This window comes from Dasypus novemcinctus, chromosome 21, assembly GCF_030445035.2.
Source record: "Dasypus novemcinctus isolate mDasNov1 chromosome 21, mDasNov1.1.hap2, whole genome shotgun sequence".
Classification (NCBI taxonomy): domain Eukaryota; kingdom Metazoa; phylum Chordata; class Mammalia; order Cingulata; family Dasypodidae; genus Dasypus; species Dasypus novemcinctus.
In genome coordinates, this window is record NC_080693.1 from 82877238 (window position 1) to 82904200 (window position 26963).

At 51.5% G+C, this 26963-nt stretch overlaps 1 pseudogene; it reads right to left on the reverse strand.

Moving 5' to 3' along the window:
• Positions 1–2954: 2954 nt before the first annotated feature.
• LOC101442771 (beclin-1-like) lies at positions 2955–24968 on the reverse strand (annotated as a pseudogene).
• Positions 24969–26963: the final 1995 nt, after the last annotated feature.

A 26963-nucleotide genomic window follows, 5' to 3' on the forward strand; every position in this document is an offset into this window, starting at 1 on the left:
AGAGAAGCACCCGCTGTCCGGTGCCCCGCAGGGCACGGCGAGGTCGGCACCCACCCCCCGTGCCCGGGCCGGGCTTTGCTCCAGCAGGCGCGGCCCACGCTGGCGGCCGGGGGCGAGCTGAGAGTGCGCGTCCTCGGCTCACGGCCACCGCCCGTCCTCCTGCTGAAGGGCCTCGGGAGGCACCTTCCCCCTCGTTAAACGAAACCGCAGGCTGATGCTCGCCCGCCGGGGAGGCCTGCAGACAGCGGGGGGCGGCCAGTGCGGCTGCCAGGGCCCCCAGCCCTCTGCCGTCCCCTTCCTCATGCCGAGTTGCCCCGGAGGGGGTGGAGAAGGGCAACCTTTGTCCCCCTGCCCAGGCGTGTCCTTGTCCCCGGCGTGGGGTCCCTGCCCACTGGGACCCCAGAGGCGCTGCCGAGGCCGGGGCCTGGGGCCGTTTCTCTTTGGGGGTCTTGGCCCAGCGGGCCCTGGAGAAGCTGGGAGATGGACGATGCCCAGGCCGGGCAGCGCGATCCGCCTCTGTCCCCTGGCAGGCGCCTCCCTGGGGCTCGTCTTCACGCAGCTTCTGGGTTCGGGGCGTGGGCAGATGGAGCCCCCATGGCCTGGGCGCTGGGTCCTTGTGGAGGGAGCCGGCCCCTCGCCGCACCGGTGCCCCCCGCCGGCCCGTCAGTATGTCCACGTCCTTCAGGACCAGCCACGGCGACGCTGCTCCTGCCACCTGCCCCCCACGGGCCCCGCGTCCCCCCTTCCTTCTCACCCGCCTGCCTCTCGCCTCAGTCACAGACACACTCAAACACCCGCTTGTCCTCAGGTTTTACGACCGCAGTCTGTACTGCTGACTATGAAATACTCTCACAGCAGGCCAAGTGCAAGAAACCAGACAAGCAGCCCTACGCGGTGCACACACCCTCCAGGCCGAATGGAAACAGATAAATAGGCGACGGACCTGGAGTAGCCACTAGGAGAGGAGGGGAAGGGTGGAGAGGCCGAGAGGCCACTGCGAGAGGCAGGGGGTTTCCGTGAGTGTTTCTTTTCCCTTTTTTGGAGCAATGGAAATGCTCTTACACCTGCCAGCCCGGGGAAGGCGCAAGCCAGGGCCCCGTCTGGGCCTGCCGGAAGGCACGGGCGACCTCCATCGGGACAGCATTGCGGCCCCCCAGGAAAGCTCTTGCTGACCCCGGCCCCTCCCAGACCCCCAGCCGCCAGGCGGAAGAAAGGAAGTGCCAGCTTCCGGCGGCCTTCCCGCTGCCCGCCCATCGCTCCCCGCCGGCCACACTTGGAGTTAATCGAGGACCAGGCTGAAGACAGCAGTGGTCCCTCAGAGGGCTTCCGCGTCCGCCAGAGGCCTGAGGACATCCCATGTTTCTTTCTTAAAAGAAGGAAGCCCGCAGCGCAGTGAACCACGCAGGGGATGACGGACTGGGGCTATCAGGCAGATGTGAGCGTGCCTCATGAACCACGGCAACTATGCAACACGGACACATGGTGTTGGCAGAGGAGGGTGGGTGGGGAAATGCCCGGGTAGTCGACCACAGAGTGGCGATGTTTTGATGACGTTCTTTCAGAATCTGTATCAAACATTCCACAACATGGCAAGGTGTGGGTGGAGGGGTGAGGCATGGAATTCTGTGTGTCATGCGTGATTGTTTGGTAAGCTCACAAATTCTCTCATAAAAAATATGTAAAGGAAAAGAAAGAAAACAAAAACAAAATTAAAAATTAAAAATATTAAAGAAAAGTAAGGAAAGACCGATTTTCTTTGGAATACTTTTTTTGGGGGGGATAGAGATTTATTTTATTTTTTCCACCACCACCCTCGTTGTTTGTGTTCTCTGTCTGCTCTGTGTCTGTTTGTTGCGCATTCATCTTCTTTTTAGTAGGCACCAGAAACTAATCCAGGACCTCCCATGTGGGAGGAGGCGCCTAATTGCTTGAGCTACCTGTTTCCCGCTTGTTGTATCTCTTATTGTGTTTTGTCATTGTGTCTCCTTGTTGTGTCATCTTCTTGCATTGGCTCGCTGTGCCAGCCTGTCGTGTTAGCTTGATGTCTTGCTCATTTTCTTTCAGAGGCACTGGGAACTGAAACCGGGACCTCCCATGTGGTAGGCAGGCACCCAACTGCTTGAGCCACATTCGCACTCCTCTTTGGAGTACTTCTATTTATTTATTTATTTATTTATTTATTTATTTATTTATTTATTTATTTATTTATCAGACTGCAGTGACTCTTTTATTACAAATAATTAAATCTCTCCAGGATGCCTCAAATAGTATCAAACACCATATGATAGCTCTAACACAGAGCAAAGTCAGCATTCAATACTAGAACCAAGTGAGAAGTATTACATTTCAAGCTTCTGATCATATCACGTGGTGGCCAGGCAAAGCTTATATGTCGTTTTCCCATGTTTTCCAACTCTGTCTCTCAAACATCCTAATTGTCTCAGTAGAGATAGAAGTTTCTATTTCATATTGTGAATGCAGGAAGCTGGAGGAGATAAAATCCAGTGAGAACACACTGACCTCAATTCAATTCTTAGTTAAAAAACAAACAAATTAGTTAAGAGGGAAAGGAAGTCATGAGATTAAGAATCAAAACTATGACAAGATTGGGTGGCTATATATGGCATGTTGTAGCTCTGGAAACTGTCATATGATATTTTAAATAAAGTAGCTTTTGTAGCGGTTTTTGTTTTGTTTTGTTTTTTGGTACTAAAACATGTGCTGTTTAATATTATCCGATTTTAATTTAAAACCTTTTTTTTTTCCCAAACCAAACATCAAGCCTTTAAAGGCAAACATCTCCCTAAACAAAAGCCATTAGTTATAAAGCTGTGAGGCTACCCAGTAAGGCCCCCTTAAAATTCGTCAGCATGAACTTGAGAGCTTTTGTCCGCTGTTCCTCGGAGTTAAACTGGGTTTTGATGGACTAGGATCCGCCGCTGCCTCCTGTGCCTTCAATCTTGCCGTTCTCCACATCCATCCTGTAAGGAAGACAGAAACGTGCCTCGCCTTCCTCGACTTCTTTGAATTGCTGCGCACAGTCCAGGAGAGCCACCATTGCATGATCAAACTTGTTGTCCCAAAAAACCACAACTCCCCAGAACAATGTAATGGCAGCTCCCTAGACTTGCCTGCCAGAGACTCCAGATAGGAATGGTTTCCACAGGGAACAAGTTGATGCCTCTGAAGTTTCAGACCCGTCTTCGTGGCCAGGGCGTGGAGCAGCAACACTGTCTGGTCCCAAGAGGCACGACTCTCATTCCGTTCCACAGGAACACTGGGCAGGTGACCCAGGCTGAAGTTGTTGATAATACCAAATTGCCCACTGTGCCAGAGGTGGGAGGTCGCAGTAAAGACGTTGGTTTTCTTCAGCTTGTCCAGCTGCATCTGGGCATAATGCGTCTGGTTTTCTACGTTCTTCAGCTCGTCATCCAGCGCCAGCGGTTGTCGTTTAAATTCCTTGTATTGTTGTAGAATTTGAGAGAAGTTCAATTATTTGAGTATAGAGAGGCCAGGACTCAGGAATGATTTTGAGAAGCAAAAATGGTTTATTGACGGCCGGCCGGACTCAGGAGCTTTCTGTTTGAATCCCGAGCCCTGAACAAGATTTTCAAACGTCTTTTATACAGAGAGGAAAGGCCAAATGGTCCCTTTGTTTCAGTTCTCAATAGGCTTCAATTAGCATATATATCTTCCACATCTTAGGTAAGCTTTTAGCATGGACTCCAGATATTCTAGGTAAGCTTTTAGCATATTTGGTTTTTGCATTTCCCCTAAATACTTAAAGTTTATAGCCCTTGCATTGTTAAACTGTTTCCTGGGACTGGAGCCGTTGCCATTGTCCCTAAGGGCAGGAGTGCAGCCTCTTACCATTCCACACCCACAAGTCAAACAGCTTGGGTTATCTCTGAAGAGACAAAGATCCTTCCACCCATAGCCCACATCAGTATTCCCTCTGATTCCGAGCTCCTTCCTGATCCAGTCTCTCAGCCTCGGCCTGGACCTTCTCGAGATTTTCCACCACTGTCTTGCAGTTCTTTTCCCCATCTTCCAACTCCTGCATCAGCCTCTCCTCCAGCGCCAGCTCCTTTAGTTCTAACTGCAGTTGTCCACTCTCATCCTCATTCATGTGCGCTGAGATCTCCAAACAGCCCTTGTGGTTCTGACACTGGGTTTCAGTGTCCTGGAGCTGCGTGTTCCGCTGGTCTAAAAGAGCAGCTGTGCGTTCCACACCTGTGTGGCCTGACATGATGTCAAAAAGGTCCCCAGGAACCTTCAGTCTTCGGCTGAGGTTCTCCACGGTGCCACCTTCAGATGCTTCCCCGATCAGAGCGAGGCTGTTGGCACTTTCTGTAGATGTCATCCTGGCTGGGGGATGAATCTGCGAGACACCATCCTGGCGAGTTTCAATAAATGGTCCCTCTCCTGTTAGCCCCGTCTTGCTGGGTCTCTCCTTGTTTCGCCCGGGCTGTGGCTATAGTGGAGCTGTCAGCTCCTGCATGGTGACACGGTCCAGCATTGAAGCTGGTGTCTGGTGTCAGGGGCGGGCTGCAGCGGCGGCACAGGCAGCCCGCCTGCAAGGTGCTACTGGACGTCTTAGACCCCTCCACCCCTCAGGGCCCGGAGCCCACCACCCAGGTTTGTTCTACCGCGGGGGTGGGGGTGGGGGGGTGGGGGTGGGGGGTGGAGGGGGGCACCGTGGCCTGGGGTCTGCCCCGGAGCAAGGCCTCCAGAACCACCTGGAATACCTTTTAAAAATTAAACTGTGTTACAGAATAATCTCTTCTTCAGTGGTTTAGTGCTTAACGCCTCATAATGGAATAAATAGCTCCACGATGGAAATCAAGTGCTCTAGGAAATATCTGGAGTCAGAAACCTGCAAGACGTGGGGGCTTTCCCACCGGAACGGCAGGTCCTGCACCCTGCTTGAGGCTGTCTGGTCTTGCAGGAGAGCTTGATCCTGGACCTGGGGGAGGGGAGACAGCCACCGGGCCCTGCAGCTGGGGCCCCTGGTTGGGAGGCCCACCCCGCTTTGTTTGGAAAAAGTAAATGTGCTTTGAATGCAGTGAGTCAGGAAATGAGAATTAGAAGGTGCCCTGGAAATGAAATTTCCTGTCTGGGCTCTGACTCCAGCCTGCCTGTCTCCACGCTTGCCCCCAGGACAGTGGTCTGCAGTGACACTTTGGATTATCCAGAGACAGTGGGCAGTGAGGATGGCTGGGGTACACGCCCCGGGGCTGCAGGGGGAGCCTGCGCTTCCCCCGGGGCCCAGCACGGTGCAGGCCGGATTTGGGGATTCATTCCCGAAGGCAGGCTTCTGCCGGGCCTGGCCGCCCTCCCTGGAGGCGCACCCTGGCCCCTTGCCGGCTTCTGTGTCTTTCTTTGCTAGAGCGAAAGGCCTCGTAGCTGAGGGCGGCCACCGTTTGGTCATCCTGAGGTCGAGGAGGCCTCCCACTAACTGGGGGTGGCGACTCGGTGTGGGGAAGGCGAGGAGCCCCGGGCTTGCCCTTTCCCGGGCCCGTCGGGAATCTTGAAGAGACGCTGTTGGCGTCTCAAGACCCCCCGGTTTGTAATTCATGGGCTCAGGCTTGGGACCTAAATGTCCAATTCACCCAAAGCTGGCTCTGTTCAATTGCCTTCGGGTCCCAGAGCCCCTGGCTCGGAGGTCCTCTCCCGGGTCCCTGGAAAACGCTGGGAACCAGAACCTCCCACCCCGGGCGACTCGGAAGCTGCATCTCGACCAGAACCTGGGTGAGGACGGTCACCTGGGGAGCGAGGAGCGCCTGCTCCAGGGGCCGGGGAGCTGCGAACGGGGGCCGGAGCCAACGCTGATGAGGCACTGGGGGTTCAACCAGGGCCCCACACGCGGGAAGCAGGTGCTCCACCGCTGAGCTCCACCCGCGTCCCACAAACCAATTTTATTTCTAGATGTTAGCAATAAACAATGAGAATATGAAACTCAAAACATAAAATAACCTTTCAGAACCTCTGGGCTAGCGTTTCTCGGTCTTGGCAACTATGGCAGTTTTTGGGGTGCCATCCTGGGCGCTGCAGGGGGCTGGGCAGCAGGGCTGGCCTCCGCCCACCGATGTTTTCTTTTTTTTTTTTCCTTTCCCCTCCTCCCCGCCCCCGGCCCCGGTTGTGTGCTCTCTGTGTCCACTTGCTGTGTGTTCTTCTATGACCGTGTCTATCCTTGTCAGTGGCACCGGGAATCTGTGTCTCTTTTGTTGCGTCATCTTGCAGCATCAGCTCTCCATGTGTATAGCACCACTCCTGGGCAGGCTGTACTTTCTTTCGCACTGGGCGGCTCTCCTTACAGGGCGCACTCCTTGCGCGTGGGGCTCCTCTACGCGGGGGACACCCCTGCGTGGCGCGGCACCCCTTGCGCGCATCAGCACTGTGCATGGGCCAGCTCCACACGGGGCAAGGAGGCCGGGGGTTTGAACCGCGGACCTCCCATGTGGTAGACGGACGCCCTATCCACTAGGCCAAGTCTGCTTCCCACCAATGTTTTCTTGAGAGAGGACACACAATTACCTTGCGCAGCTGAGAACGGCCTGCACTTGACCTTCCATAAAAACAGTTTTCTCAAGGAAAGAAGCTTCAGAAAGGCAAAAATCACCAGCTAGGGACCTCTCCCAGGCTGTGCCACAATTTCCTGGGGCTACCTTTGAAAACATTTAGGCCTGCCCCCAAATCTTCCTTCCAGCTCACAGGTTGGTGTAGCAGTCGGCAGACCTTTCCTGTAAAGGGCCAGATAGCAATTACGTCAGGCTTTGCAGCATCTGAGGCACAAAAGCAGTTACAGGCCTTGTGTACATGAGCGGGCAGGGCCGTGTTTCAATAAAACTTTATAAACAAAAACCGGTTGCAGTTCCGATTGGGTGACCCCTGGCCTAGAGAGGTGGGAAGGGGGAATACACCTTTTCCTGGATTCACTGACCCAGCGCTCCGGCCAGGAGGCCCGTGGCCCTGCAGCGCTCAGCTCAGGGTCTGAGGACACCAGAAGACCCGGCCAGGTCGCAGGGCTGCCCGCCTCCCCCGCCAGCCAGCCTGCCTGGGCCTCTGAACCCCAAGCCACGCTCGTCCCAAGCGCTCTCCAGGAAGAGGGGCGGGAGCTGGGGAGGAGGCGCCTGTCTGGAGCGTGGGCTGGCGGGGACAGCAGGGGACAAGCCACCACTGGGAGCAGAACGTCCAGACGAGGTGGGGCTGCGCGGGGCAGGCCGTGAGCAGGTGCCAGGTCCCTGCCGCCAGACCTCGGCCCCACGATGCGGGCTGAACGCCCGGGTCCACCCTAGTCAACGATTAACAGAGAAGCCAAGCCTCCTTTCTAGACTATTCATTTCACTTGCCTTCTCAGAAACTTCTTTTCTGCCATTACACCCCTTCCCACATTTCAACTCCCCCCCAACAGCGCATTCCCACCCAAATGCAAATACGCTGTAGAATCCCCCTCTGAAAAACGAAGCAAAGCCACTCTCCCAGCCTCCGGCTCCTGCTGGCTCGTCTCGGGCTCCAGGAACGTGAAACAACCAGATGCAGTTCTCTCCGTGGCTGCCCACGCGGCGCTGCAAGCCCCATCCTCAGCCTTCTCTGGACCAGCTCTGGACAAGGTCCTATAAGGAATCCTACCTTTTTTTTTTTTTTTCCTGGCCGAGGCTAGCCTGCCCAATGCGATGGGGCCCAGAGGCTTGGGGAACAGGAAAACTAAGGGATACAACCCCTCTTAGCCTTTCTAAATATTTTCTTGCCTTAAGAGCACACAGCCCTAGAAAAGGCAAGTGGCTACTACCATGGTGGTTTTACTTTTCCCACTGAGATTCGAATGAATGAGAAAATAATCACTTTTGAAAGAAATCATCCTATAGGTTCTATTTTTTTTTTAAGGAGGTACTTACTTAAAAAAAATTTTTTTTAATGGTACATCCACTCCCCAATGACAGTTGGTTTTTTCATTTGTTTCTTTTGTCTTTAGAAGGTACCGGGGGAGGGGAGGGGTTTGGCTTATAGAGCGTCCACCTACCATATGGGAGGTCCAGGGTTCAAACCCAGGACCTCCTGGCCCGTGTGGTGAGCTGGCCCACGTGCAGTGCTGATGAGAGCAAGGAGTGTCGTGCCACACAGTGGTGTCCCCCACATAAGGGATCCCCACGTGCAAGGAGCGCGCCCACGAGGAGAGCTGCCCCACATGAAAAGAGCACAGCCTGCCCAGGAGTGGCACCGCACACACGGAGAGCTGACGCAGCAAGATGACACAACAAAAAGAGACACAGATTCCTGTGCCGCTGACAAGAATGCAAGTAGACACAGAAGAACACACAGTGAATGGACAGAGAGAGCAGACAATGGGGTGGGGGGGGGAGGGGAGAAATAAATAAAAAATAAATCATTTAAAAAACAAAAAAGAAGGTCCTGGGGCTCGAACTTGGTACCTCCCCCATGGAAACAGGTGCTCAACCACTTGTGCTACATCTGCTCCCTGATCCTACTATTTTGAAATAAAATATTGAGAATTTTTTCCATGGTTATGCTGATTTTGTTGCCAAACACAAAACTCTCATGGTTGTACCCTTTAAATAATTTTTTAAAAATGTTTATTGTGGTAACACATACACAACACAAAATTATAAATAATTCTCTTACCTCTTTAGAAATCCTCCATTCTAGTGGTCTAACCAATAAAAGTGCAGCATCTTCCCGTCCGCTAAGAAAATCCGACTGCTGTGAGGGGAGGTGGAAATTTAGGAGCTGGACTTCAAGGAACTTCTCAGTCGGTGGATGAGCTTGGAAAGCAGGTGCCATGATTTCCTCAACGGAGGCAAGGAGGTCATCCCGCCGCGGTGCAGCTGGGCTGGGCCACGACCGCGTCACGTCAGCAGCAGCCAAAACGGTCAGAGTGGCCAGAGCCAGCTGCCCCTCAGCCTCCCCGCCAGGGCCCAGGCCATGGCCGCTCCTTAGATGCACGCTGGCCGGCAGGCACTGGCCAGTCGGTGGAGTGTGTGAAGCGGCCGCGTGGCGAGCGCCCGTGGCTCCCGGCCAGCGTCCTGATCAGCACCCTGGTCAGCACCCAGCACCCTGTGGCTTCCGGCCGGTGGGACTCAGGGCCCTACCCTGAGGGCAGCAGGTGCAGCCCCCGTGCTCTCTTCCACCCCACCCAGCTGAGGGCCGGGGTCTCTAAACCACAGCCAGGTCACACATCTCTCTGCTCATGAGCGATTCCGCCTCCCGCAACAGCAAACCCGTTCGGACGCCTTCCGGACTCTCACAGGCAAGGCACCCGCTGCGAGGAGACGCACAGCCAGCGGAGGGCTTGGGGCTGCGGGCCCTGGAGGGCGGCTCTTTCTGATAAAATGCCCGCTGCCACCCTGGACGGGCGGTGGGAAGCCGCGGGCGCGTCGGAGCTGAGCCCGGAGCCCGCGGGCCCTGCTCTCCCCAAGCCCCGGCTCGGTTCCTGGAGCAGAGCGGGCTGGAGGAGCAGTTGTGGAGTGAGTTCATCAGCAGAAGACGCCGCCTGTCGCTGAACCCTCGGGAGCCTCTGAAACGTGAAGGCTCTGCCCCCCGTCCTAGGCCGCCTCGAGAGGGGCTTAGGGGCAGGGCAGGGAGTGGGGCTGGGGGTACTCGGCTCGGGCACACAAAGGACCGGGGGTCAAGGTAAACCATGTTTTAATGCAATATTTTTAAAAAATCAAAGGTAATGCCAAAAACTCATGATAAGGGAAGCATCCCAATTCTGGATAAAGACAGACTCCGTGGCAGGGCCCACTGGAGCCGCGCTGGAAACGGGCAAAGGGCAGAATCCACTCTCCTGGCCCCAGGGCCCCTTAGGTCTTGCGCCCAGGGACAGCAGCCCGCTCCCCCGCTCGCCTCCCCCTATCCTGGCCCTAGCTGAAAGAGAGAACCTGAAGACAGAGGAGAAGAGGAAACAAGGCCCTGCCTTGACCCAGCGGGTTGGAGAGTTAAGGAGCTTATGAACCCCAAAGGCGGCACTGGCTGAAAAGCCGGCCCTGGCAGAGGGTTGCAGTGACATCGAGCAGGTTTCTAATGGAGCGAGGGTGGCTTGGGGCACAGCTGAAGCCTTAGGTTTAAGCGCGGAGCCTCATGGGCAGCTCCAAAGACCGTGTGCTCGACCGCCTCCGCTCTTACGACAGGGCAGCGAGGGGCAGGCTGGCTAAAGACGCTGGGCAGAGGATTCCAGGGATGTGAGCCAAGGGGGCACATCCCTTCCCAGCTCCAGCCTCTTCTGAGCCACGTGGCGGCCGTGGGTGCGAAGGAAAGCTGGGAGTAGGATTGGGTCCCACGGAGGGGACCAGGCCTCACCCACAGCCACCTGGGAAATGACCCTGGCGCAGCCCACCATCCCTGCCCGAGCGGGGTAAGCCTCCCGGCCCCTGGCCGGCGAGCGAGTCCGTTTCTAGGTCCCCGTGCTGCAGAGTTCGCAGGAGCTGGAGTTCGGGGGGCTGAACGAGGTGCTGCAGAGCCCTCTCGTTTATTAACAATGAGCCAAAACAAACCAAAAAGGAAAAAAGAATGAGCCGCCGGCCAGCCCACTTCTAACAAGGGACCCCTGACCAGCCTGAGGGCCAGGCCACGACCTGCACGGCCGTCCTCCTAAAGGCCAGGACGTGGTCAGTCACTGCCGCCTTCCCTGATGTGTCCCCACTTCCAGCATCGGCCGCCTGCTTCTAGTGAGCTCACTCCCAGCCTTCCCACGCCAACCTCCTTCCGAATTCCCACGGCCCTGCCTCTGGGAGTTTCTGCCAAGTGCAGGTGACAGTGGCAGATCCCCATTGCTAGATCAAGTTCTGAACGAACAGCCTTTGCTTGTTCTCATTTGGGTGATCTTCGTTTCTTTTCACAGAATTAAAGAAGTTAAAAATTGTAAGACTATTTGGAATAGACCCCAGTTCATAATGGGTTCTAAATAAGTCTCACCTATTATTATCATCACCTGTCTTCATGTTATGTATTGCCAAGTCCAACAATAAACCCCCAGGCTCTTGCAGAGATTTTTTTTTTAAATCTGCAAAGTAAAAATTGCTACTAATTCCACTGAAGCTTTTAGACACCTTGGCACTCCAACCTTTTTGGTTTTTTTTTTGGCTCGTCCCTTGATTTTATCCTTTTCCTTTGTCTTGAAATGCCCAGTCCAATGAGCACATCACAATGACTCAAGACTTGCCAACTGCAGCAAGAGCCGTGATTTCCCAGCTGATCTGATCGGCACCGTGTTGAGTGCCTGGCACGCGGAGACGCGCTCTCAATCCGGGAAAAGGAGCTCAACAGAACCGTCATCCTTCCCGCGGGGCCTGCAGTGGGGAAGCTGGGCTGCCTGGCTTTTCAGAACTCACCTGTCCCATGACCTTCCGTGTCTCGCCTCAGGTGGCCTTTCAGAAAGCCCCCTGGGCTCTGCCTCGAGCGCCCCCAGGGCCGATGCAGGCGAGCTGACCCCACCTGAAAGCCTTCCTGAATCATCAATGGCTCATCTCAAGTTTTCATCCTAGAAGCCTTTTTTGTTTGCTGAGTAAGAAGATCCTTGTTAAAATAAAGTAGGAATTGTTCTGTGTGACACTGCAATAACAGAGACATTACACATTTTGTCAAAACCTGTAAAATGGTGCAGTGCAAAGTGTAACCCATAATGTAAACTACAGAGCACGGTTAGTGGCAGCACTTCAATATGTGCTCATCAGTTGTAACAAATGTACCCCACTAATGAGAGATGTTAATGGGGGGAAGTGTGGGAGGGGCAGGGAGGGGATGGGGTATATGGGAATCCCCTATATTTTTGATGTAACATTTATGTAATCTAAAACTTCTTTAAAGAAAAAAAATTTTACATTAAAAAAATAAGTACTAACTGATAAGGATAGTCCACTGACACCTGCCTATACATAGGTTTACTCCATTCCTTTGCTCTCTGACCCCCACTGCCCTATTTAAAATAGCAACACCCCACTCAAGGGGAGAGAAACCCAAACCCAGCACTCTTAACTCTTCCCCTGCTGTAGTTTTCCCATAGAAGTTACCACCTTCCAACATGTCAACCGAGGAATAACCAACTGAGATGCAAGGCCACGAGGGCATTTATCTGGGGCCTTGGAACTGCAATTCGGGGAGCACAGATTCAGGGAGCAGCCCAAGTCATATCCCCCTTGGCACTCCCAGGCACGGGTTTTTAAAGGTAGAAGAAGATCAGACAAGTTGCTATGATTGGGGGTATTTGGGGTCCTCTTGCTGTCCTTCGGGCTGGAGGGGTGACTGAGTCCTTTACCTGCTGGTTTGTCCTGGGGCGTTGGGCAACAGGGTTGCTGGGGCCTTACCTCCTGGGGCAGGTGGAGAGGCCTGGCTGGGCCCAGCTCCCTCTAAATCTCTTAGCCATAATAACTCTGTTTTTATTTCTTTTAACACATGCTGTTTAATTTAGTTTTTAACATGCGTATTTAGTGTCCATCTCCTCCATTAAAAGCCAGATTCCACGAGGTGAATCAAGGCCTGGCCACAGTCGGTGAGGCAGCTTCTTCGTCACCCCCCCTGCTGCCTGTCCAGCACTGCTTGCTCTGGAGTTTGAGACCAAGCATGTCAGAACTCTGAGAGCAACTTGACCTTGCCTTGACATCTAAGTGCACCATCATTTTTCTGGTAGTTCATCTTCATTGTACTTTACAAAATTCTTGGTTCCATGACAGATTGGAAATCGAAACACACACACACCGGTCCTTTGCCACAGGTGGCTGGAGGCATTAGTCTAGGAAATGAAAGAGGCCTCAGAGGACCAGAGCACAGGGAAACACCTTTCTGAGATGCATGCCTACGTCAAGGATGCTGTGCTCAGGCCTCTGGGGAGGAAGCGGCCCCAGCAGCTGCAGCCTTGAGCCCTTCCCTGGGAATTCTGACCTTGGGAAGAGAAAGAGCCAAGTGGTCCCTCTCCTGGGGCTGGAATTGGTAAATGGAAGGTTCTGGAGCTTGGGCTTGCACTGCCCAGTGGAGCCTGCCTGCAGGGAGGAGGAGAGCAGCGGAGCAGGAAGCGAATGTGGACACGGGCACGGCAGCATGCAAATGGGGGGGGTGCGTCCCGAGTCCCACTGACCCGTGGCTTCAGGGCCTGTGGACAAAGCCCAGGCCTTCGGGCTTGCAGATGCAGGAGTCGGGTTTCTGTGGCCACAGGTCTGTAGCTTTCACTTCCACGTGGGATCACCCCCGGCCAGCGTTGAGGCTCCCCCCTCACACAGGTGGGGTGGTTTGGGTTTCTCTCGGGTCTTTGCTGGCCAAGCGGTAATGGACAGGCTGAAAAGAGATGCAGTGGGTTCCACTGGGCACTTAGAGAATGGGTCCAAATCCCTGTTGGTCAAGAAGTCAGCAGTGAGATCACGAAGCCTTCACCTCACCCTTCACTGTGGGCCCAGAGCAGTTTAGCAAACTCGACTTGCAAGGACTGGTCGGTGCCAAGGGGCTTGGTGCCGGCTGAAGCAGGGCTTGTCTCCTGCAGGGGCTGAGTGTGCGCTGGTCAGTTTTAAGGCCACCTTGGCCAGGTCTCTGTGCCCAGGTACTCATTCCACACGAATCTGGTGTTGCTGTGAATTGTTGTGTAGATGTGGTTAAAGTGCATAATGAGTGGGCTTTGAGAACGGGGGCTACCCCAGGTATCCTGGTGGGCCTGGGAGCAGAGCTGAGGCTTCCCCAGAGAAGAGGAAATCCCGCCTGTGGACAGCAGCCTCGCCGCGCCCTGGACTTCCTGCCTGCCCCATGGCTCTCCCTCGCGTGGACAGCGCCCGCAATCACATAAGCCAGTCCCTTACAAGGAAGCTCTTAGTGTGCGTCTCCTGCTTCTGTTTCTCTGGTTGGGTCAGAATACCAGACAACCAGGAACCCTCAGGCTTCCGGTCACCCTGTGTGACTGTCAGTAGAACTCTGGAATTGTGGCGTAAGAAGTGGACGTTTCTACGCTTTGACTCCTTGTCAGCTAAGCATGGTCCTGTGGACCTACAGCACATCCCTGCTGGTCCACAGCGGCTGGCAATTAGAGAACAGCTCAGAGCCCCGTCCAACTGGTGCCCACAGCTCCAGCTGGACCTGCGTGTGCGCTGCAGACCCTGCCAGAGGACAGAAGGCCATGGCTCAGCCTCTCAGTGAAAAGAGAATCCAAGGTACAAGAAAATTAAAAAGAGACTTCATGACTTCTCTTAAGACAACCCCCAGCTCTTCACTTGAATGGTGTCCCCAAAATCAATGTGGCAAGTGGGCAATGCATCAGATCCAGCACCAGTCAGCATGTGGGCACGGGGCATTTGAGGACCAGCCCACCACAGGCTAGCCGGGTGCCCCCTGGAAGCTGCCCCTTCCCGCTGTGCCTCGATTTCCTCATTTGTGAAATGAATCAACTGGAAGGTCTCTAAGACCCTCCTAGCCCTGGCATCTCTGGTTCACTCCCTGGGTCATCAAACTTCACATCAAACAACAGCTCTATAGTCCTGCACTCATGTTTATTCTGGAAACCTAGTTCCTGTCATGATGAGCTTTGCTCTGGAATCAGTGAATGACCTTTGAGACCCTTAGAATTTAAGTTTAAATAATCAGCTGAGGACACGGTCACTGGGTCAGTGTCACCATAGCAGGCCATGTCCCTCTGCGTTTAAGGGCAGGGGCCCACTCTCCGCAGGGCCTGGCATCTGGGATGTTTTCCCAATGCTGTTTTAGCTTACCCACACAGTCCCCCGCTGTCCTGCCTTGTGAGTACCTGTGTCCACCTTCCTGGGACAATTGACCAGGTTACGAACGCAGCCTCTGAACGGGAACAAAATGAGTCTAGCTGACGCAGAGCTCCAAGCTCCATGCAAGAGGTTCCAAGATCAGCTCCTGCTTTCCCCTCCTGGAGATGGCTGTCAAACTCAAGGCTCCTCCCGTGGGCTCAGCCTGGGTTCGTCTGTCTAACAAACCAAGCACCAACATTCAACTGCCACCTTAGCGTTAGGTCTTTAGCATTCACCCACTGGGGAATGTCTGCCCAGTCAGAAGGCTTGGGAAAGAGCTGCCACTTGCCAGGAGGGTTTCTCAGACATGGACATCAATTCATGCCCCCTTAGGAAGCAGCTGTGGGAAAGCCAGTGCAGAGCTCTCCCAGCACCCAAGGTGGGTGGGTGGGTCAGCCTTTCGTCCCCATGCGGTGAAAGGCGTCTGAGGCTCTCCTCTGCACCCTACCCCATTTCATCGTCTCCAGAACCTGCTCTGCTCCCTCAAGTGGTTTCTGAAAACGACAGCTGCAGCTACGATTGTGCTGTGGAACACTAGGGAGGAGGCCAACCAGTTTGCTTTGATTGGTCACAGCTTTTTGATGGAAACCATGAAATTCAAAGGAAATTGCCAGCTTTCCTTGAACCAGCCACAGGGAAGGAAAAGCTAGTCCAGTTGTGCTCACCCTTGGCTTTCCCAAGGAGCTGGGTCTTTCCATGTGGAAAACTCAGCAAAAGGTGAAAACCAGATGCCTCGAGGACCTCGTACAAATCAAAACAATGGCAAAATGGAATGGGAGAGCAGGATTTTCCTTTACAAATGGAGTTGGGTTTTGACACTGAGACTGGAGACATTACATTTCCTGATTTATGTTTACTTCCGTGAGTCGTTTTAAGGGGCAAGAGATCACAAGTGTTTATATGAAAGTGGAGGGGAAAGAAGAGGGAAACATTCTGGGGCCTTCAGAATAACAGTTATGTTCTGAGTTAAGGTATCAAGGGAAATACCTTGAATCAAGTTCTGGAAGTTTAATGGCTTTACCTGGTTGGTCCTTCCCAACACACCGTAAGGACTGTTTGCTTTGACATGACTGCTCTGTCTCTGAAACCCTCGTCACGTAGTTGTGGAAGGAAGTGATGATGGGGAAACAGGAACAGGAAGCACCTCTGGGCTCCTGCAATGGTGTGTTTCCCTGAGATGCTTCAAACCTGGCAGTTCACCTTCTGGAACGTGGTGGCATCGGGATTTTGAAGCTCTTTTCCAGACGCAAAAACCAGGTTCTTTGGTTTGTTCTTTGTCAATCATTGCAGACTGTGAGGACAATGAACACGATGACACTGAACAGGTGTCTCGTGTTACAGAGCTCGTCTCGCCAGGGTCTGCCATGTGCCATCCCCATGGGACTTTTCTCACCTTCGCACCAATCCACTAGGGATGAATCAGGATCCCAGATGCCCAGAGACGTTAAGAAATCCACAAGTCACATCACTGAGCTGGGATTAGGAGCCAGATTTCTCTTACACCCAAACCAAAGCTCCAAGGACCACGCCTAATGTAATGATAACTTTACTGTCCTCCAGATGGGGTGCTGAGGCTGTGTACGTGGGGGTGGGGTGGGGGTCACCTACAGAAAGAACCAACGTCACATGGATTTCCTGGAAGGGAGAGTTGTCGGGGTGGCTGGTTTGGAGGTTCTGGGAGGTGATGTCCCAGGCTTCAGTGCACCTGACGTTTGAGGGAGACTCTGCCACAGGTGAAAAGCAGGTCATGCGAGTAGCAGGTCTTGTTTACGTCTCATGGAATCAAGAGACACCCCAGCCATCAAGGAAAAGAGACCTGGGGATCTTTGCAGGATTATTGACCCACTGGGTGGGCATGATTGAGGGCGGGGAGGGGCCATTTCTTGAAACTCCAGTTCTTGCCAGGCATTCAGTTAGGAGAATGACAAATTTTAACTGCAATCCTTTCTTCAGTCCAACTCACTGGAATTATGAGTCCTGTTTTATGGGTGAGGACGGAGGCCTGTGTGCTGGTCCTTAGGGTTGCCACAGCTGTTCCATTCCTGCGTACAGTAAAGGCACAGCCTCGCCTTCTCAAAGCCAGGCGTGGCCCTGAGGACTTGGTCGGGACAATGAGGTTGGGTGCGAGGCATCCCTGCTGGGTGGACGCTTTAGGGCCCATTTACAATCTGCCACGTTCCCTTCCCCCACCACAAGCATCGTGGGCGCTCCTGTCTTGACAGAGCTTCGGTCTTGGTTGCGCTGAGCTCCTGAGAGCCGGGATGTTGCTAACTGCAGCCTGCCCTAGCCTGGCCTGGCCTACGTGAAATGCTCAGCAGGGTGGCACGACCCTCATGTGGCTGAGCTGGCTCCCAGCCTGGCACCTTCACTCCTGCTTTACCCATTCATTATTCAGACATACCTCCTCCCAGCAGCCATGCAAATCCATGGTGCTAGGTTCTGAGAGGGGGTGACAGAGAGTCTAACAGGAAGTAATCATGGGAAACATGGTTTAGTTTCAATTCGGACAAGAATCAGATTAAATGCTAACATAAATAGCAGAAGGCCAGCGGGCAGGGGAGGGAAAACTAGAGGCTCCTTTCAGAAGGCTGGGTGGGTTCTGCCCAGGCAGGAGGAGAAAGAAAGGTGTAACACGTCTGTGGTGGAAAGAGGAATAACATAAGCAAAATCTTAGAGTCAGTAGGGGGTAGAGTGTTTTGGGGAGGTCTGAGGGGGGCCACCAGCCCTGGACAGAGAGAGAATAAATACTTGGCGGTAGAGAGAGAATAAATGGAGGGGGGCGGAGGAAGGAGAAGAGGCACACTTGGGTAGCATTAGGTCTCCAAACAGGGAGCGGGATGTGTGTGGTCGACGAGTTCAACTAAGACACAGCCCTCTGCACTGTGACTGCAGTAAGAGGAGGAGTCCATCCTCCTACCCTGAATGTGCGCCAGCCTGTGACAGTCTTTGAACAGAATGCAGAGGAAGTGACAGTGTCCAACTTCTAAGCCTGCGCCGGCAGGCATCTGGCAGCTTCTGCTCCCTTCTTTCGGAACTCTGACGGCACCATGAGAAGAAGGCTGCACCAGCCTCCCTGAGGAGGACCAGGACCAGCACCACCCACCAGACCCCAGGGCGTCCTCACAGGCCAGTCCCACCGTTGCCGCCGGTGGCTGCAGCCACGAGCCACCCCGGGACGAGACCTCGGGAGAAGCCCCAGCGAAACCCAGGCCGGATCGCCAGGCCCTAGAGCCACGAGCACATAAAATGGCTGTTGGCTTTTAAGCCATTTACATCTGTTTCTCCAACAAATGCAGCTATAATAAATAAGGCACAATTTTAAACAACCACATAAGCTCACAGGGCAACATGTTTTGGAGCTGTTAACACTCTCAAGCTCCGCAATCTTCGCATCTCTGTGAGTTCGGGTCCTCTGCGTGCTCCAAAGTAACAACCACAATTTCAGTTCTGCTCCAGGCAGAGATGTTAGAAAAGATGAGACAAAATTATCTTATTTGTGGCTTATATGACGGCATACCTAGGAACACCATCAGACGCTATCAAAGGAAACTCTCTGAAATAATAAAGGAGCTGAACATAAGAGAAATGTACAAATGTCAATGACCTTTCTGTATATAGGCATTAATCCATTAAAAAGGAAAAAAAAAACCAACAACAATGCCAATGACAACAGCTGCAAACATGTTACTTCCACTAGTTTTGATGACTATTAAGATTTTCGAGCAGGTCTGGATCCAAAACTTCAGAGAAGCCCCAGACTTATTTGGGCTCCATTTACACATCGGACTTAGAGATGTCTCCACATAATATCTTTCCTCTCCTGGGTCAGGGAAGGAATTTCATGTATCAGACACACTCTCCGTGTGACTTTCAGGGCTCCATCTGATGTTCTTGGGTTCTATTATGTAATGAATAAATGATCCTATGAAACACCTGTTACAGGCATAATGAGAAAAGAGAATGCATCTCAATGGGTAACATACCTAGCCTTTATTCAAAAGGCAAAGATATCTTAGGATTTTTGTAACATCTGACAACACATATTTGCCTGTTTTTGTCAAGAATCTGTACAAATTTATGACGTATGTTTCTGGTGACTTAGGCTAAGTAGCCTCTGAAAGATACACCAAGCCACTGACATATTTCCAAGACATGCTTGGTGAGTTGAGGACCTATTTCCTTATATTTAAGCCTAGAGTCAAAGAAGAATCCTCCATTGCTGAAAGTAAGGTAACCTCATTGGCAGATCCTCACCTAATTTCCTTTTTTGATAGCCTTTTGGATCAGACAGTTAAGTGTTTCAAGGGGATATTTATCAAATGAGAACTATGGGTTGAAAAACATCTTTTGGAGGATTTGCAACCCAATGAACAACCACACAGAGAAAGCTCTTGTCAACTACATGTGTTGTCTAGGCAGATGCTACTGGGTGATGGAGTCCCCAGTACAACCAGTAAATTCCATGAGTATGAGCTAATTGCCATAATTTCTTTGCTGAAAAAATGTGTCCCTGGTAAGAGGTGATGTTGTGTGGAAAACCATAGTGATGGATAAAGCATTAGACAGTCCAGCAGTGGTAGTGTTGGCAGAAGTGCTGCATGTAGGAAAGGAAATACAATATGAAGAATATATACCTATTCCAAAGAGGACAAATCACGGTTTCCTCTTTGATGGAAGGGGTCTGAGATAGCCAGCTGGCACTCACAGGGCTCAAGTGGTGACCTCTGCAGGTCGTGCACTCAGCAGGGGAAGTAACCAGATTAACCTTGATGAGTGAATGAGCCCATGCAAAGCCTCTACCCTTGATGCCTTGGCTACTTTGTACCTGGGTCCATTGAGTAAGGACCTAGGCGGCTGGGGGAAGAGGCTGGTTGACATCCATCTTTCCAATACTTGGGGAAAATTTTGGGATGATTCTACCTAGGTCTTCAGAGCATTCCGGCAGAATCAAACACATTATAGAAGTGACACAATGCCCTCTTTAGTTGCTATCCAGTATCCCTCCTTCTCTGTTTTATAAGCTCTTAAGTACCGATTTAAGAAGGTAATCCAAGATGAGACAGTTGATGTCAGAAATGGCCTTAGAAAGCAGACCTTCAAGATGGGATTCTGGAAAAGGGTCAATTACCAATCAGTTTGTCATAAGCACTCCACAGTTGGTAGTAAGTGGGTTGGTTCATAACCCGAGGGTGGACTGGGTAAAGTGTAGGGGAGAGTGCTTGGCTTACACAGCAGGGGAGCATTTGAATGATAGAGGGGAAATGAAAAAACATGAGAATTACAGAGTTGGATGACTTATTAACAGCTTTAGAAGCCTTCAAATAAAGAAAAGGACAGGCTCAGATTAGCCAGCTATCAATTCAGGGCAAGCTATGCATCAGCAGGCCACCACGGCAACACTTAAAGACCGCCACAGGGAAGACTCTGCTGGAAATCAGGCCTACGACTTAATTATAAGGAAAGCAGAATAAAAAGGAAACTGAACACTCAGTCTTGAATTATTTACCGAGGGCCCTTATTAGGGGAAGAGTGGGATTCTGTGGTCTGGAATGGGGACATTTTGGTGGATGAGACCTTTGAATTCCCAGATTCTACTGAACTCCTTGGACTGGCAACCAGCTACCTACCTCTTCTTTACTAGAGAAGAGCAGCTTTCCCTCATTTGGATAGTTGACAGATACCTCAGCTGAGATAAGTGCCTTGCAAGATGCTGCTTGGCCTCCTCAAGACCTAGCCTCACCTTATCTTCAGACCCTCAGGTCAGGAATCATCCCAGCCTGAGGAGAAGGCAGCCCCTGTGTGCAGAGAAGAATTAACATAGCAAACTCGAGGCTGCCTTTTTTCCTTCTTTAGGAGGCACTGGGAACCAAACCCAGGACCTCCCAAGTGGGAGACAGGTGCTCAATTGCTTCAGCCACATCTGCTCCCCGAGGCTGCTCTCTTGAAGGGCCTGCTTTCAAGATTAGTCTTTGGATGGCTTCTGGAAACTTGGCACTTGACCTGTTCCCTAACTGATAAGGGTGGTTCGCTGTGCCCAGAATTACCTGAAAATGTGGCCCAGGCTCCAAAGGCATCTACCTGTTTCATGGATACTCTTCTCTATTACAGAGTTTTCCCTACAACCAACAGAAAAACCCCAGGTCTGCTATACAGGTGGGCTGGCTTGGTATGTTGGCACTAGAGCAGGGAAGGAAAGCTTTCGCAGAGGGCAGAGCTGTGAGCAGTGCACTTTGTATTGAAAGAGAAAATGCATGAGGTTTGAAAATATTACAGGCAGAGGCAAATGGCTTAGCTTATTGATGATGGGTCTGGAAGATCAAGATTGAAAGGAACATAGATGAATAAATTTAGAGAAGAGGCATGTATATGGATCTGAGGGCATGGGCATAGTAATTACCTGATTGCCACAATGAGTGAAGATTGCTTCCACACAACGGGAAGAAGAGGAAGCACGTGTGAAATCAAGGGGAGTGACTGGAGGTGCTCTTGGTGCTTCCACGCCCAGTCATAATTATGGCATGCACAGCTCAGCAGGTGGCAAGGCTCAGACCTTCTAGGGATGACTTCCAAGCAGGCAAGCAATCTAGACCCACAGAAGTCCTGAGGAAGGAAACTCCAGAATGGATGATAGGAGACGATGAATCCCAGTCACTGCCTCTGAACCGCTTAAAGCAGGACCAGAAGTTGTTTCGCTAGCCTCCCCGTATTTAGAGTTTAGTGGAGATCTCAGCCAGCCACCAGCCGAGGCCCTGCGGGGCATGTTGTAAGGCATGAGGGGATGCGAGCAGTGAAGGGTGGGCTGTATCGGTCACATCTGCCTCCTGCACATCCTCTTGGGCCACCTTCTACTTTAGGAACAAGTGTCTTGTAAGTGAAGTCCAACATCACACTGTCTCACCTGCCCTGTCTTCTTTCTCACAGTGAGATTCTCTGACGCCACAGGAAAGGACGCCTGTGGTCAACCACACAGCTGTTGTGCCGGCACAAATCTGGAAGTTCAAGGGCATTAATTCCCCACGGGACAAGTGACCAATGGAGAAGAGGGACAGTGGATGAATGTCCCACTTTCATGTGCGTTAGGCAGACAGTCCAAGGAGGGCCTGAGTGTTCAGGGGTGGGGACCCGCTTGATAATGCTCCCCCAATAAGGGTCTTCCCTCCTTTCCCATTTCCTGAGTCGCCCAACCTTGTTTCCTGGGATCACGTCTCCAAATGAAGTACCTATGTGTAAGCTCTTGACTCAGGCTCTGCTTTCTGGGTGAACGCAATTTATGAAATGCACTAAGTGTTGTGACTCTTCATAGTGGGAAGTTCAAGGTACCACAGACCTTCTCTCACTTTTGAAGCAGTTCAATGTACCCAAACGGGACCCCTAAGAACTTCATTGATATGGACCTTTGTGGGGTATCCCCCACCCCCTGGCATGCATCTTACTGAGGCTATTTGCTGTTCACCAGAACTGTAAGCCTAATAATGCCATGGAAACGATGGACCAGCATAATGTGCTGGGGGGGATGGGAGTGCCCCTCTGCCTGGGAATGAAGGGGTGATGAACAGCTGTACCCCTCTGGGGACCCTGAGGCTGGGAGGCGAGTGGAGGAGGGTACACGAAGACCAGCCTGTCACATCCTGGCTGTGGCCACCTTGTGAGATATCAGTCACTGCCAAAAGCCCACACAGGGCTGGGGCACACAAAACTGAGGCTGGTGCTGCTAACAAGGACATTTATGAGAGAGAGACAGTTTACCTGGGAGAGATGTGTTTCATATTAGAAGTTTTTTAGAGAAAAATTACTGAACAGAACTGTTTACTGAGTTAAAGTAATGTAATTTTAGTTTTCTTGTTGCTAAGTAGAATGAGGCCCTGTCGAAAGTAGGAACAGTTATAAAAATGGAAATTCATGTTTGCACATAGCTGACTAACCACAAGAGCAAAAAAGATGAACAATAAGCAAGCTAAGCACTGAACCCACACAAAGGGAGAGCAAGACCCTACAGAGGAAACAAAGAGCTGGGAATGTGTATTAGTTTGAGTCTTAAAAGTGGACTCCAGAAAATTATGTTCTTAAATTGAACCTACTGTGACCCTTTTGTTTAGATTCAGTTAAGGGCGTCTGACTAGACTGGGACTCAGGGAGGGTCGTAGCCTCCTACTGGAGTCCTTCACAAAGGGAGGACTAAAAAGCCACATAGGAAAAAAGCCACAGTGACAGAGAGAAGCCTCCAGAAATCAACGAACCTGGGAGAGAGAAAAGCCACAGGCGGGGCAGCCCAAAGCAGAACTAGCAACGAGGCCGGGAGGAGAGACAAGCAGACCCGGCCGCGTGCCTGACCGCCCAGAGCTGAGCTCGGGGAGGAAGAGAGCCTGGAGGCGGAGCCAGAGACTGGAAGAGACCAGCAAAAACCGGCTGAGACCAGCAGAGGCCGGCAGAGCGCCACTGTGCCTTGGCTCGTGGCAGGAGTCTAGGATCGCCAGCAGCCGACCTTTGTTAAGAAAGCAGCTCTGATGATGCTTTATTTGAATATTTTCACAGCTTCAGAATTGTAAGCTTCTAACCTAATCTATTCTCATTGTCAAAGCCAACCCATTTCCGGTATATTGCATGGTAGCCTTTAGCAAACTAAAACAGGGTGGAATATGGGAATTCTGTATTTTATGCATGATTTTTCTGTAAATCCACAACTTCTCTAATAAAAAAAAAATTACTAGAATAAAACCTCAGGAAAAGCCTATGGGAAAGTAAAGGATATCCCCAACTAAAAGAATGGAGACAGTTATGTGATATAAATAACATGGACAATCGTGCTAAAACTGTCTCAAATTGAAACATGATAGAAAATTATAAATTTCCCTCATTTTAAGAAACAGCAAGATGACGCAACAAGATGACAACACGAAACAAAAGGAGGAAAACATAACAAGAGACACGACAAATCAGGGGGCAGAGGTGGCTCAGGCGATCGAGCTCCCACCTACCACATGGTAAAAAAGGAAGATGAGCACACAATGAACAGACACAGCAAATGCTAACAATGAGGGAGTTAGGAGAAATAAAAAAATAAATCTTAAAAAAAAAACTGAGGCCTAAACGATAGGAAATAGAGGAATTTGTTAAGAAAACAGGCTACCAAAATTGACTTAAGAACAGACTGAAAACCTAAGCAGACTCGATGGAACCACATAGAAGCGGTTGGAAAGGTTATAAAAGATCTCCGCCCCCCTTCCAGGATTCCAGGCCAAGCTCATGGCACAGGTGTGCCAACCCTCCAGAAGCAGGTAATTTTCATGTTGCTTAAATCATGCAGAGCCCCTGAGGAGATGGCAGGCTTCCCGGGTTATTTTATAAAGCCAGGGCTTTGCTGAAAGCAAAACCTGACAGAAGTGGTATAGGAAAATGAGCATTCAGTGTCTCAGGGGAAAGAAGAGATTCAGGAACACAAGTAAGCCATCGATGAATTGACATTATTGTCTATTTCTAAATGACATGACCGAGGAGGCTTGACTCTAGAATGTAAGGGCGGCCCCAAATCAACAGATATTCAAAGGCGTCTGATAAAGTTCAGCCAACGTTCTCAAGGGAAGAATCTCTTGGCAAACCAAGAAACCTCCTTAACCCTGTAAGTGGTGTGTGCCGGAGACCAAAGGTAGTGTCCGCACAGAGACTGGCAAGTGGAGGAGGCCTTCCTCTAAGAGGCACCGATGCCTTGGACCCTGCATCTTTGTCTTAAGGCAGGGACAGAGGCCACAGGGCAAAAATGTTCAAAAGGAAGGGAAAAAACGTTATTGGCAGATGTCATGATAATAAGGGTTTAACATCCAGAATATTTAAAGAACTACAACTCAACAACAAAAGACAAAAAATCTGCGAACTTTTTAATGGGCAAAGGAGTTGAATAGACATTTCTCTGAAGAAGAGGGACACAAATGTCCAAAAAAAAAGAAAAGATGCTTAACATCAACCATTTGGGAAACAAATAAAAACCACAATGAGATACAATCTCACACCCTGTAGAATGGCTATCATTAAAAATGAATCAATGACAAGTGCTGGCAAGCCGTGGAGAGGCAGGAGCCCCTGTACTAAGGTGGCGCAGCCCCTGTGGAAAACAGTCGGGTGGTTCCTCAGAAAGTTAAGCACAGGAGTACCGCAGGAGCCATCATTCCCAATTCCAAAACAACGGAAAGCCAGGACTCGAGCAGATCTCTGTACACCAATATTCATCGCGGCATTAGTCACAACAGCCCCAAAGGGAAAGCAGCCCAAGTGTCCGCCAGATGGACCGATGACAGAATGTGGCCTAGATGCTGGAGCACTGCTCAGCCTTGAAGAGCAATGAGGTTGATACGTGACAACACGAATAACCTTGAAGATATCATGTTGCATGAAATAAGCCAGACAAGAGGACAAATACTGTACAAAATGGGAAATTTTCTGTAGTTACAATCAAAATTTTTTAAAATTCCAAAGTATTTGTTTTTGACACTATCATAAATGGGATTATCTTAATTTTATTTCCAGATCGCTCATTGCTACTGTACAAAAATAGAAGTTATGCTTGAATATTGATCTTGCAACCTGCTGAAGTCATTTACTAGCTCTAATAATTTTTTTGTAGGTTCCTTAGATTTTCTAGGTACAAGATCAGGTTGTTTGGAATAGAGATTTTAATTCTTCCTTTCCAATCTGGATGCCTCCTTATTTTTCTTGGCTGAACCGACCTGGCTAGAACCTCCAGTACATTCGGAATGGAAGTGGCATGAGGGGCATCCCTGCCCTGTTCCTGATATTTAGGGGATGTGTGTTTTTAAGGAGAGGCCTGACTGTAGTTGGAGGGAAGAGAATCGGTAGAGGAGACTGTGGGTACACACAAGGATGGACGCTAACAAAGACCCAGGGACGGCGCGCAGGCGACCTGCAGAAGGGAGGGGTCCTTCCGGCAAAGAGGGAGGCACAGCGGGAAGGTGCGACTGGTGGAGGGGAGCAAGTGGGTCCCGCACCCAAAGTGGAGAGAGGTCGGCTGGGGGAGGGACAGGCGGCACTGTGAGCTGAAGCACGAGGCAAACGTTTGAAATGGCTGCTGAGAAAAATGTCGTCGGGGCTGGAGGTCCAGGGTGGACCAGCAGCGATGGGGGCGGGGCCAGGCCAGGGCTGCGCGCCCTCTCTGCCCAAGTTCCCCGCTGGGTGCCCGTCCTGTTTCTTCCCCGGCATCCTGAGGGTGTCTTGGAACTAAAATAACACTGAGGATGTATTCCATCGGCTGAAGACCTGTTTCTTGATCTTAATTTAAAGCTGGGTGTTCAAGTCTGTTTCTTCCTTAAAGATAAGAAGGGGCAAAAAACTAAGCTGATTTTCTTTTATCACTATATTCCCCTTAACAGAAAATAGACTCTTCCTTTCCACTTCCGACTTAGGTTGTTGCTAAACTTAGGGTGAGAAAGGGCCGAACGGGACGCCTCGGCACACGCACGCCTGCGCGCGCCCTCCCCCTCGCAGTGTCCCCTGGGCGGGAAAGGAGGCCACAGACAGAGGCTGGGCGGATTTGGAGTTTATTTGCTGCGGTTCCTTGGCGCTAGTTTACAAGGCAAAAAACAAACAAACAAAAAACAATTGGAATAATAATTATAACTTTTTAAAACCCTGTCAACAACTTTCAGTCATTAATATTTTATATTTTGACAAAACTTTTTAAAAAACAAATACAAAATAATCTAGAAGGAGAGAAACTATACACGGATTATTTACACCTCTGATAAATAGTCTAACACTGCTCCAGGTGCCTCTCTCCAGGCGACGCTGGGGAGGACCAGCAGGCGGGACCTGCTGGGGGGTCAGGGCCGGCCTGGGGGGACGCCCGCGACGGGGCCGGCACCCCCCCGAGGCCCGGCCTGGACCTTCTTCCGTCACCCTCACAAGCTTCAGCAAAAAAACCCAAACGGAAACTAAAAGGAAAAACGCCTGAAGCCATCCCGGGAAGGATCAGGCCATTAGACACCCAGAGGGGACCCCGAGTGTCCCCCAACCCTCCTCCCACCACGCCCTTTCGCAAAGGCTATTTCCAGAGATGCTAACCTACCCTAAAAATGCCAGAGGGGCCGGGGGCTGCGCCCCAGGGGGCTGGCGGTGCCCCACCTCCCTCCGGGAGGAAGTGGCCTGCCCTGCCCTGGGCCGGGGTCCGGAGGGGCGTCCCCTGCGGCCCCACCGGCCGCCCACTCGCGC